The 10,390-nt window shown below is 48.7% G+C and overlaps 1 protein-coding gene across 4 annotated transcripts in view; it reads right to left on the bottom strand.

The window, feature by feature from the left end:
• The window catches only part of LOC122544349 (guanine nucleotide-binding protein G(I)/G(S)/G(T) subunit beta-2), a 171,047-nt gene extending 161,685 nt beyond the window's left edge, over window positions 1–9,362 (bottom strand). For all 4 annotated transcript variants that reach the window (XM_043683563.1, XM_043683560.1, XM_043683562.1 and 1 more), the window contains exon 1: window positions 9,203–9,362. The gene's annotated coding sequence lies outside the window, so the exon portion shown is untranslated. The remainder of the gene's footprint in view (window positions 1–9,202) is intronic.
• Window positions 9,363–10,390: the final 1,028 nt, after the last annotated feature.

Below are 10,390 nucleotides of genomic sequence, written 5' to 3'. Positions count from 1 at the left end.
GTACGTGTATGGAATGAGCTGCCAGAGGAAGTAGTGGAGGCTGGTACAATTGCAACATTTAAGAGGCATTTGGATGGGGATATGAATAGGAAGGGTTTGGAGGGATATGGGCCGGGTGCTGGCAAGTGGGACTAAATTGGGTTGGGATATCTGGTCGGCATGGACGGGTTGGACCGAAGGGTCTGTTTCCATGCTGTACATCTCTATGACTCTATGACTATGACTCTAAATACTTTACACAGAGGGTGGTAGGTGCCTGGAGCACGTTACCAGCAGAGGTGGTACAGGCAGGCACGGTAGATTCATTTAAGATGCATCTGGACAGATGCATGAGTAGGTGGGGAGCAGAGGGATACAGATGCTTAGGAATTGGGCGACAGGTTGAGACAGTAGATTTGGATCGGCTCAGGCTTGGAGGGCCGAAGGGCCTGTTCCTGGGCTGTAAATTTTCTTATTTCTTTGTTGTACATACATCGGGCGGAATCCTCTGGGGAAGCAGACAGTTCCTAACCCAAGCTTTACGCGCGTTTCAGCTGAAATGAGAGGATCTCGCTCAACTTTCTGGAATTCCAGATCTTCATCCTTCCCATTGCGCTGGATGCCTTCACCTCATCTCAGCCACAATGAGATGGCACCTAAAGAGCAGCGACTCCTGGGTTTGGAGGGTCCGGGGATGGCGAGGCAGTGGGCAGAGAGAGGTTGTTGGCTCAGGACTCTCTTGCAGTTATATCTTTTGTCCTTTTTATTCTTAAACTATCTAAAATGCTCCAAGCTTTTCACCATTTCTTACTCACTGCAAAATGCAAGTGACAATAAATAACTCATCCATTCTTTTATTCTCTTGACCAGAGTAAGGTCCGAGCTACATTTTCAGGTCATCATTTGGAGTCACTTCACTCAACCTCACGATGTTGCACAAAGCAATGCGTCTATCTGACAATTCACATTCACGTGACGCTCCCCTTCTGCAGTCACGCACCGTGTATCACCTTTAGACCTGTAGGCTCCAGCTTGTTCGTCGGAACCATTGTCTGACATTTTTCCCAGCAGCCATCTTCATTGGCTTCGTCCCAACTGAAAAACATGTGCGCCAAATGCTTCAGCTTCTTACATTTCAAGCCTTGTTTTCCACGTGCTTTGTTCTCTTTTGAGTCATGTCCTCTGCAACAGTTATATCCTTACCCTTTGGCCTTGGTCTTTCTGCAAATATCTCTTTCTTTCTCTGATTCTTTACTCTCAATTGGCCTTCAATGTATCTCAGCACCAGGCAAAGTCTCCTCTTTTCCCACAATGCATTCCAGCTGAGGTTCGACAATCTCAGAGCCTCAGCACATGTTTACAGATTTTCCAGAGAGTAGGCCTCTCCTCCCTCAGAAGATGTGCTCTCACAACAGGATCTCTGGTGCCTGAGAAATTCCTATCTTTGATGAGGTCATCTTCCAGCTCAGAATTCAGCTGGAAGCATCAGTGCAGTCACAGCCTGATCAACAGTCTGCCCTTTTCTTTTGAGCTCTGATATATTCAGCTTTAATATGAGGTTCAAAGTGTTTGTGGATGTAGGTTTGCTCACTAAGCTGGAAGGTTCATTTTCAGACGTTTCGTCACCATACTACGTAAAATCTTCAGTGAGCCTCCGGACGAAGCTCTGCTGATGTTTCCTGCTTTCTATTTATACCTTTGGGTTGGTGAAGTCATTTCCTATGGTGATGTCATTTCCTGTTCTTTTTCTCAGGGGGTGGTAAATGGGATCCAAGTCAATGTGTTTGTTGAAAGGGTTCCGGTTGGGATGCCATGCTTCTAGGAATTCTCGTATGTGTCTCTGTTTGGCTTGTCCTAGGGTGGATGTGTTGTCCCAGTCAAAATGGTGTCCTTCCTTATCTGTATGTAAGGATACTAGTGAGAGAGGGTCATGTCGTTTTGTGGCTAGTTGGTGTTCATGTATCCCGGTGGCTCGTTTTCTGCCTCTTTGTCCAACGTAGTGTTAGTTGCAGTTCTTGCACGGTATTTTGTAAATGACATTAGTTTTGCTTGTTGTCTGTATAGGGTCATTCAAGTTCATGAGCTGCTGTTTTAGTGTGTTGGGGTGGGGGGGAAGAATCCATGGTCTCCTTTCTTGTCCACAACAGCAGAGTGGAAAATGCACAGCCATTTTGACTCATCTAAATCATTCAAAGCTGCAGGCTGACTTTTAAGATAAATTTGTCTTTCCCTCTGGGCAGCCCGGTGGCTCAGTGGTTAGCATTGCTGCCTCATGGTGCCAGGGACCTGGGTTCGATTCCAGCCTCGAGTTTGCACATTCTCCCCGTGTCTGCGTGGATTTCCTCTGGGTGCTCCGGTTTCCTCCCACAATCCAAACATGTGTAGGTCAGGGTGAATTGGTCATGCTAAATTGCCTGAAGTGTTAGGTGCATTAGTCAGAGGGAAATGGGACTTGGTGGGTTACTCTTTGGAGGGTTGGTGTGGACTGGTTGGGCCGAAGGGCCTGTTTCTGTGCTGTAGGAAAATCTAGTATAATACATTAGTTTTGCTTGTTGTCTGTATAGGGGCTTTCAAGTTCATTAGCTGGTATTTTAGTGTGTTGGTGGGTTTGTGGGTTACCATGATGCCAAGAGGTCTGAGTAGTCTGGCAGTCATTTCCGAGATGTCTATGATGTAGGAGAGAGTGACCAGGGTTTCTGGACGTGTTTTGTCTGCTTGCTTGGGTCTGTGTTGAAACCGGGTGCTCCGGTTTCCTCCCACAGTCCAAAATTGTGCGGATTAGGCTGGATTGTCCATGCTCAATTATCCCATAGTGCCCAGGGATGTGTAGGTTAGGGTGGATTGGCCATGCTAAATTGTCCCATAGTGCCCAGGGATGTGCAGGTTAGGGTGGATTGGCCATGCTACATTACCCATAGTGCCCAGGGATGTGTAAGCGAGGTGGAGTTAGACAGGGGAAATGTAGGATTACAGGGTAGGGAGGTGGGATGTTCTTCAGAGGGCTAGTGTGGATTCAATGGGTTTTCAATGGGTGGCACGGTGGTTAGCACTGCTGCCTCACAGCGCCAGAGACCCGGGTTCAATTCCCGCCTCGGGTAACTGTCTGTTTGGAGTTTGCACATTCACCCCGTGTCTGTGTGGGTTTCCTCCGGTTTCCTCCCACAATCCAAAAATGTGCAGGTTAAGGTGAGTTGGCCGTGCTAAATTGCCCGTAGTGTTAGGTGAAGGGGTAAATGTAGGGGAATGGGTATGGGTGGGTGCGCTTCGGCGGGTCGGTGTGGACTTGTTGGGCCGAAGGGCCTGTTTCCACACTGTAAGGAATCTAATCTAATGAGCTTAAAAATGTGTTGCTGGAAAAGCGCAGCAGGTCAGGCAGCATCCAAGGAGCAGGAGAATCGATGTTTTGGGCATAAGCCCTTCTTCAGGAAACTAATCTAATCTAATGGGCCTAATGGCATGCTCCCACACAGTAAGGATTCTTGTGAATTGCATTTCAGCCGTTGACTGGGTCTTTTTAAAGCAGCAATGCTGTTAAAGTGGTAATCTCACTTCCCTGAATCTTTTATCCTTTCCCCTTACACGTCTTCTAGATTTCTCATTCGTGGGTTCAGGGTCTGCAATGCTGCCACCATGTGGCAATTTCTTGTACATCACTCCTGGTACCTGATTGGTACTTGCCACTTAAACCAGCTTTGCCACTGGTTAAGAGTTTTTTGGTGTAATTTGCTGCCATCAATCCTCCTTTTCCTTTGGTTTATCCTGGACATACCTAGTTAGGAGAAACTGAGGACTGCAGATGCTGGAGAGCAGAGCTGAAAATGTGTTGCTGGAAAAGCGCAGCAGGTCAGGCAGCATCCAAGGAGCAGGAGAATCGACGTTTCGGGCATGAGCCCTTCTTCGGGAATGAGGAGGGTGTGCCAAGCAGGCCAAGATAAAAGGTGGGGAGGAGGGATTCCTCCAGACGTCGTGTTGCCGTGGTCTGGTGATGGAGGAGTCCAAGGACCTGCATGTCCTTGGTGGAGTGGGAGGGGGAGTTGAAGTGTTGAGCCAAGGGGTGGTTGGGTTGGTTGGTCTGGGTGTCCCAGAGTTGTTCTCTAGTTAGTGTTGGAGGAAACCTCATTGCCATGTATCCATACGCAAGGCACTGTTCTTTGAGAACCAGAAGATTGACAGAATAATTTCATTAAATACAATGTCCTAAGACTGCAGGTCCAGATACATCATCTTCCTCCAAAAGCTCCAGCATAACTCAGAGTCTCTACCCACAGAATGTGTGTAACATCGGAAAGAAACATTGTGACAATGCTGTGGCTTTAAGAGGCTATTTCTTCACTGTTTTATTTTAAAAGAGAGGTTTCAAGACAGAGGTGAGGAGCTGTCTGGTTGGAAATCCAACAAACAGCTTGTGAGGCCTACATTTTTCTTTAAGTTGGAACAATAGAAGTAACCTGGATGGGTGGGGTAAAGCTCCCAGAGAACCAGGATTTTTAGTTTTAGCTTTCGGCTGTTGGGGTCTTGAAGAAGTGGAAATTATTTTTGTCTCTCTCTCTCTCAGTTACAGCCAAAGAGCTGGAGGGGTGAGGGAGGAGGAGTTCTCTGTTTCACATGCAATTGCTCTACCAGGTAATACATCTTCTGAATTTGTCTTTTGCCAAGGGTATGTCTATGGGATGTTACCATAATTAATTTGTAATAGTTCCTGTATCTATTATTCGATTACATTTTCCAATAGAGTTAAGTCATTTCAATTCAATCTTCCCTTTGTTGTATTTTAACGATAGTAGATGAATATCGTGTGTTTTGCTTTAAATCTGGTAGCCTGACCAATTGCATCTGGAACGCGAAATCTTGCATTTACCTTTAAAATAAGAAAAAGTTTGGGTCGAGACTATCTTCTGAATAGTTTGGGGGGGGGGGGGGGGGTGGGTTTGGTCTAGTCCATAACGGAGTGCAGGCAATTAACATGAACATTAACCCCTTCAGACCCACTACCCTAGACAACATCTCCCAGGCCACACAGAGTGCAGTTAGATACAGGCTAAACATAGAAGAAAGGAGCAAGGCCATCCGGCCCTTCAAAACTGCTCTGTCTATCGATATGATCTTCGGCGAACATCCAAATCCGTTCCCTGTTCCCACTTTGTTCCCTTTATTCCTAACTCCTTCTTCAACATGGTGTAGAGACAGAGAGTAATGCTTCCTCTACACTTTTAAACAAAACGTAAAGCTCCCTCTACACTGTCTCCATCAAAAACTCCCAGGACAGGGACAGCACGAGGTCAAATGCAGGGTAAAGCTCCCTGTGCTCTGATAAACTGAAAATACAGCTCCCTCTATTCTTTTATGTGGAAAGCAAAGATGCCCTCTCCACCATTCCTTTCAGACCACCCCAGGACAGGGACAGCACGGGCTTACATACAGAGTAAAGCTTCCGCTACACTGTTCCCCATCAAACACTCCCAGGTCAGGTACAGCACGGGCTTAGATACAGAGTAAAGTTCCCTCTACATTGTCCCCATCAAACACTCCCAGGACAAGGACAGCACAGGGTTAGATACAGAGTAAAGCTCCCTCTACACCATTCCCCATCAAACACTCCCAGGACAGGGACAGCATGGGGTTAGATACAGTGTAAAGCTCCCTCTACATCATTCCCCATCAAAAACTCCCAGGACAGGGACAGCAAAGGGCTTACATACAGAGTAAAGCTCCCTCTACACTGTCCCCCATTAAACACTCCTAGGACAAGGACATCATGGGGCTAGATAGAGAGTAAAGCTCTCTGCACACTGTCGCCATCAAACACTCCTAGGGACAGTTACAGCACGGGCTTAGATACAGAGTAAAGCTTACTCTACACCGTCCCCCATCAAACACTCCCCAGGACAGGGACAGCACACAGTTAGAAACAGAGTAAAGCTCCCTCTACACTGTCCCCCATCAAACACTCCCAGGACAGGGACAGCACGGGGTTAGATACAGAGTAAAGCTCCCTCTACAGTGTCCCCATCAAACACTCCCAGGACAGGGACAGCACGGGGTTAGATACAAAGTAAAGCTCCCTCTACAGTGTGGAGAAAGTGAGGTCTGCAGATGCTGGAGATCAGAGCTGAAAATGTGTTGCTGGAAAAGCGCAGCAGGGTCAGGCTGGATGCGCAGCAGGTTCCCTGGATGCTGCCTGACCTGCTGCGCTTTTCCCTCTACAGTGGCCCCATCAACACTCCCAGGAGAGGGACAGCACGGGGTTAGATACAGTGTAAAGCTCACTCTACACCGTCCCCCTTCAAACACTCCCAGGACAGGGACAGCACAGGACTAGATACAGAGTAAAGCTCCCTCTACAGTGTCCCCATCAAACACTCCCAGGACAGGGACAGCACGGGGTTAGATACAAAGTAAAGCTCCCTCTACAGTGAGGTCTGCAGATGCTGGAGATCAGAGCTGAAAATGTGTTGCTGGAAAAGCGCAGCAGGTCAGGCTGGATGCGCAGGTTCCCTGGATGCTGCCTGACCTTCTGCACTTTTCCCTCTACAGTGGCCCCATCAACACTCCCAGGAGAGGGACAGCACAGGGTTAGATACAGAGTAAAGCTCCCTCTACACTGTCCCCCCATCAAACACTCCCAGGACAGGGACAGCATGAGGTCAGATACACTGTAAAGCTCCCTTTACACTGTACCCAATTAAAATGGAACATGTTATCTGATCTATAAGACTAACAGAAAATGCTTGAGAAACTCAGCAGGTTTGGCAGTTTCTGTGGGGAGAGAAACAGAGTTAATAATGCTGGTAAGTAGTGCTTAATTTTACACGTATTTATGAAAATACAGTAAAATGTGTCTAAGTCACCACAAGCCAGCACCATTTTAATTAAATTCATTATAAAAAGAAATAAATCATACTAAAGTTAGGACAAATTATATTTCCAGTTCCACACACGGTGTTTTGATTTCCCAGGTGGCCATGGGATGCTGTTCCACGAGGATGCAACACCGAGGGGAGGTAGCACACTGAGGCAGCCCTGTCTGACCAGGCCGAGAACATTATCTCTGCCAAAGCCGCCTCACTGCTGCTGACCAAAACCAGGAAACTGTCCCAAATCTGAATGTCCGATGACCATCCAAATTAACTCCACTCTGCCACACTCTGAATCAGAGCTCTATCTCTCATTTCCAACCCATCACCACTCCCTTTACTTTCTGTTCTGTGTTCTCTATTCTCCCTTGGCATCTCACCCTCCCCAGGGCAGAGACAGCACAGGGTTAGATGCAGAGTAAACTCCCACTACACTGTCCCCCATCAAACACTCCCCAGGACAGGGACAGCACAGGGTTAGATACAGAGTAAACTCCCTCTACACTGTCCCCCATCAAACACTCCCCAGGACAGGGACAGCACAGGGTTAGATACAGAGTAAAGCTCCCTCTACACTATCCCCCCCATCAAACACTCCCAGCACATGGACAGCACGGGGTTAGATACAGATTCCCTTCTCCTCCTTTCTTGACTGTATTTAACCCATTATTTTTCCACCTCTCTCTTCAGCCCGATGAAAGTGTGGTGCCAGGCCCGACACGCTAACCCGCGTTTCCCCTCTCCACAGGTGCCATCGGACTCTGCACTTTGCGTCTGGCATTCCAGGCTCGATCGAGATGGAGAGGCTGCTGGGAAAGCAACCTCGCAGCTGCTCTGTCCTCCCGGCGGTCACGATTCCCAAAAACGTGGGCCAGCCCAGAGAGCTCTTTGCAGCCAATGAAGCACTACCCCAAGTGGTGTAGCTGTGGGAGATGCCGCTGTCTATGCAAAGCGAGATCCTGCTAGCAGCCGTGAGCTCAGCGAGCCGTGGCACTGTTAACCCGGGTTCGATTCTAGCCTCAGGAGACTGTCTGTGTGGAATGTGTGCATTCTCCCTGTGTCTGTGTGGGTTTCCTCCAGGTGCTCCGGTTTCCTCCCACAGGTCAAATATGTGTAGGTTAGGGTGGATTGGTCATGCTAAATTGTCCCATAGTGTCCAGGGATGTGTAGGTTAGGGTGGATTGGCCACGCTAAGTTGCCCATAGTGTCCAGGGATGTGCAAGTTAGGGTGGATTGGCCATGCTAAATTGTCCCATAGTGTCCAGGAATGCGTAGGTTAGGGTGGATTGGCCGTGCTAAATTACCCATAGTGTCCAGGAATGCGTAGGTTAGGGTGGATTGGCCGTGCTAAATTACCCATAGTGCTCAGGGATGTGTAGGTTAGGGTGGATTGGCCGTGCTAAATTACCCATAGTGTCCAGGGATGTGTAGGTTAGGTTGGATTGGCCGTGCTAAATTACCAATAGTGCCCAGGGATGTGCAGACTAAGAGGGTGAGCCAGGAAAATGCAGGTTTACAGAGACTGGTTGAGTCTGGGCCCGAAGCTCTATGGAGGGTTTGTGTGGACTGGATGGGCCGAATAGCTTGCTTCCATTCCAATAGGGATTCCATTTTATCCTATTATAATCGGATAATCGAGGATAACTCCAGGGTACCCCTGGGGGCAGAGGAGGGTTGGGGGAATACTCTTTTGTCCCTTCCCTCATCGACACCTTTCTCTGCCAAATAGTGACCGTGGGATCATTCGGTGGAGATCCAGGCTGAAATTTGGCAGCTCTAACAGTGCAGCAGTTCCTGGGCAGAGTTGGAACGGGTAAGAGGTGGGTCAAATACCTCCAGGTACTGGGGTTTGAACTGACCACCTCCTCCCTTGAGGGGCGAGCGTGAGAGACAGGGGTAAACAGTTGTCTACACACACCCTTCAGGCTTGGCAATGACGCCCCCTCTTGTGCTCGGCCTCTACGCCATCCCTGACACACGCAGAAAGCACAGTGTTATGTAAACGGACGGGAACACACAGCAACTGCAGGATCAGAAGCCAGCCGGAGTGAGCCTTTCACAAATTGGGCAGCGTAACGCTCAACTGTGTCGGCTGCCAATCGAAGGGGAGCTCACACCCTCCCTGCATCCACTCTCCATCCATCACCCCAAGCCCAAACAGTTTTTTCCAGGCTTAACATCGACCTGACATCCCGACAAACAAAGCCATGCCCTGTCAGTTCCAAAGAATTACGGCTAACATTCACCAAAAGGACACGCAGTGCATCTCAAACAGAAGCATTCGGATTCATACAAAGGTGTATTTTCTATTTTGCGAAAAATAAACATTCTAATGAAAGGATTTCAATCATGTTAATTGGACAGATTACCTTTATTGCTGGAAGCTGGTTTCTGTCGTGGAGAAGGACTGGTGAGATTTCCTTTATTCTTTTTTTTTAATTATGAGTGATCTCTGAAGATGGATGTCTCTCTTTCTGTGTTAATAAATGATGGGTTCCCTCTGCTCAGTCCCACTGCCTTCCCTTGTATCTGGGTAGAATGAGCCCTGGCCAGCCTCCCCTGGAACGCCCACCCCATTTGATTGGGGGAAGCCCAGCTATCCATCAAAGTGGTCAACAGCCACAGAGGCCAATCAGAACCCTGCATTTGGGGCAACCAATCAGCTGCTGGGAGTAGGCGTGTCTTAGTTTCCACTTCCCCACCCCTTCCAAACAGCTGTCATGACGCTTTCAGTCCATCTGGGGGCGCAAGCAAACCAAGTGGATGATTAGCACAGAAGGTGAGGGGGTGGGGGAAGCCATTTGGCCCATCATGTCCTTGGAGAGGGGGTAGGATCATGCAGTCGCACTTGACCCTGCTCTTCCACTCAGCCCTGCTGCAAATATTTATCTCAATCCCTTCCAAGTGTTATCACTGAATCTGCCCGGACCACCCTGTTCATGTACGGACTGTGGACTGAATTCACACTCCCTCCAACCTCCCCCCCCCCCCCCCCCCCCACAATCCTGCCTCTTTCTCATCAGCCTCTCTTGGACTCACAGTGGACACCAGGTAGCCCTCTGAAGCGGCCGTGATAGCGATCAGGCACATTGGTAAAACAGCCAGCAACTCTGGCCAATTCGCAAAGCAAGTTGACTTGAGGCCTGGTTTAAGAGGCCTGTGATCTCAGCGTCCTCGTGCGCAGCTGACAAACATAGCTGACCTCACCGCTGGCACAAAACCAAGCTCAACCACTTGGCATCCTTGCTGTCCGCACCCCACTATCAAGGTAGCCGACACTGCATTTTCCCATTAAGGCAAGTCTCCTATGCGTGTTGGCAGTCATAAAGCAATGGTATCTCTGTTGGCTCACACAGGATGGAGGACTGTCATATTCCTCCAAGGACTTTTCTGTCTGTTGGCCAGTAAGACACCCAAAGCGCAGCTTCAACCATGCCAAGGAGTGAGCTGAAAAATGTGTTGCTGGAAAAGCACAGCAGGTCAGGCAGCATCCAAGGAGCAGGAGAATCGACGTTTCAGGCATAAGCCCTTCTTCAGGAATGAGGAAGGTCTGCCAA

Source organism: Chiloscyllium plagiosum, chromosome 48 (assembly GCF_004010195.1).
Source record: "Chiloscyllium plagiosum isolate BGI_BamShark_2017 chromosome 48, ASM401019v2, whole genome shotgun sequence".
NCBI lineage: Eukaryota > Metazoa > Chordata > Chondrichthyes > Orectolobiformes > Hemiscylliidae > Chiloscyllium > Chiloscyllium plagiosum.
The sequence above is the reverse complement of the archived record's forward strand: the minus strand, read 5'-3'. Positions and strand labels throughout refer to the sequence as shown.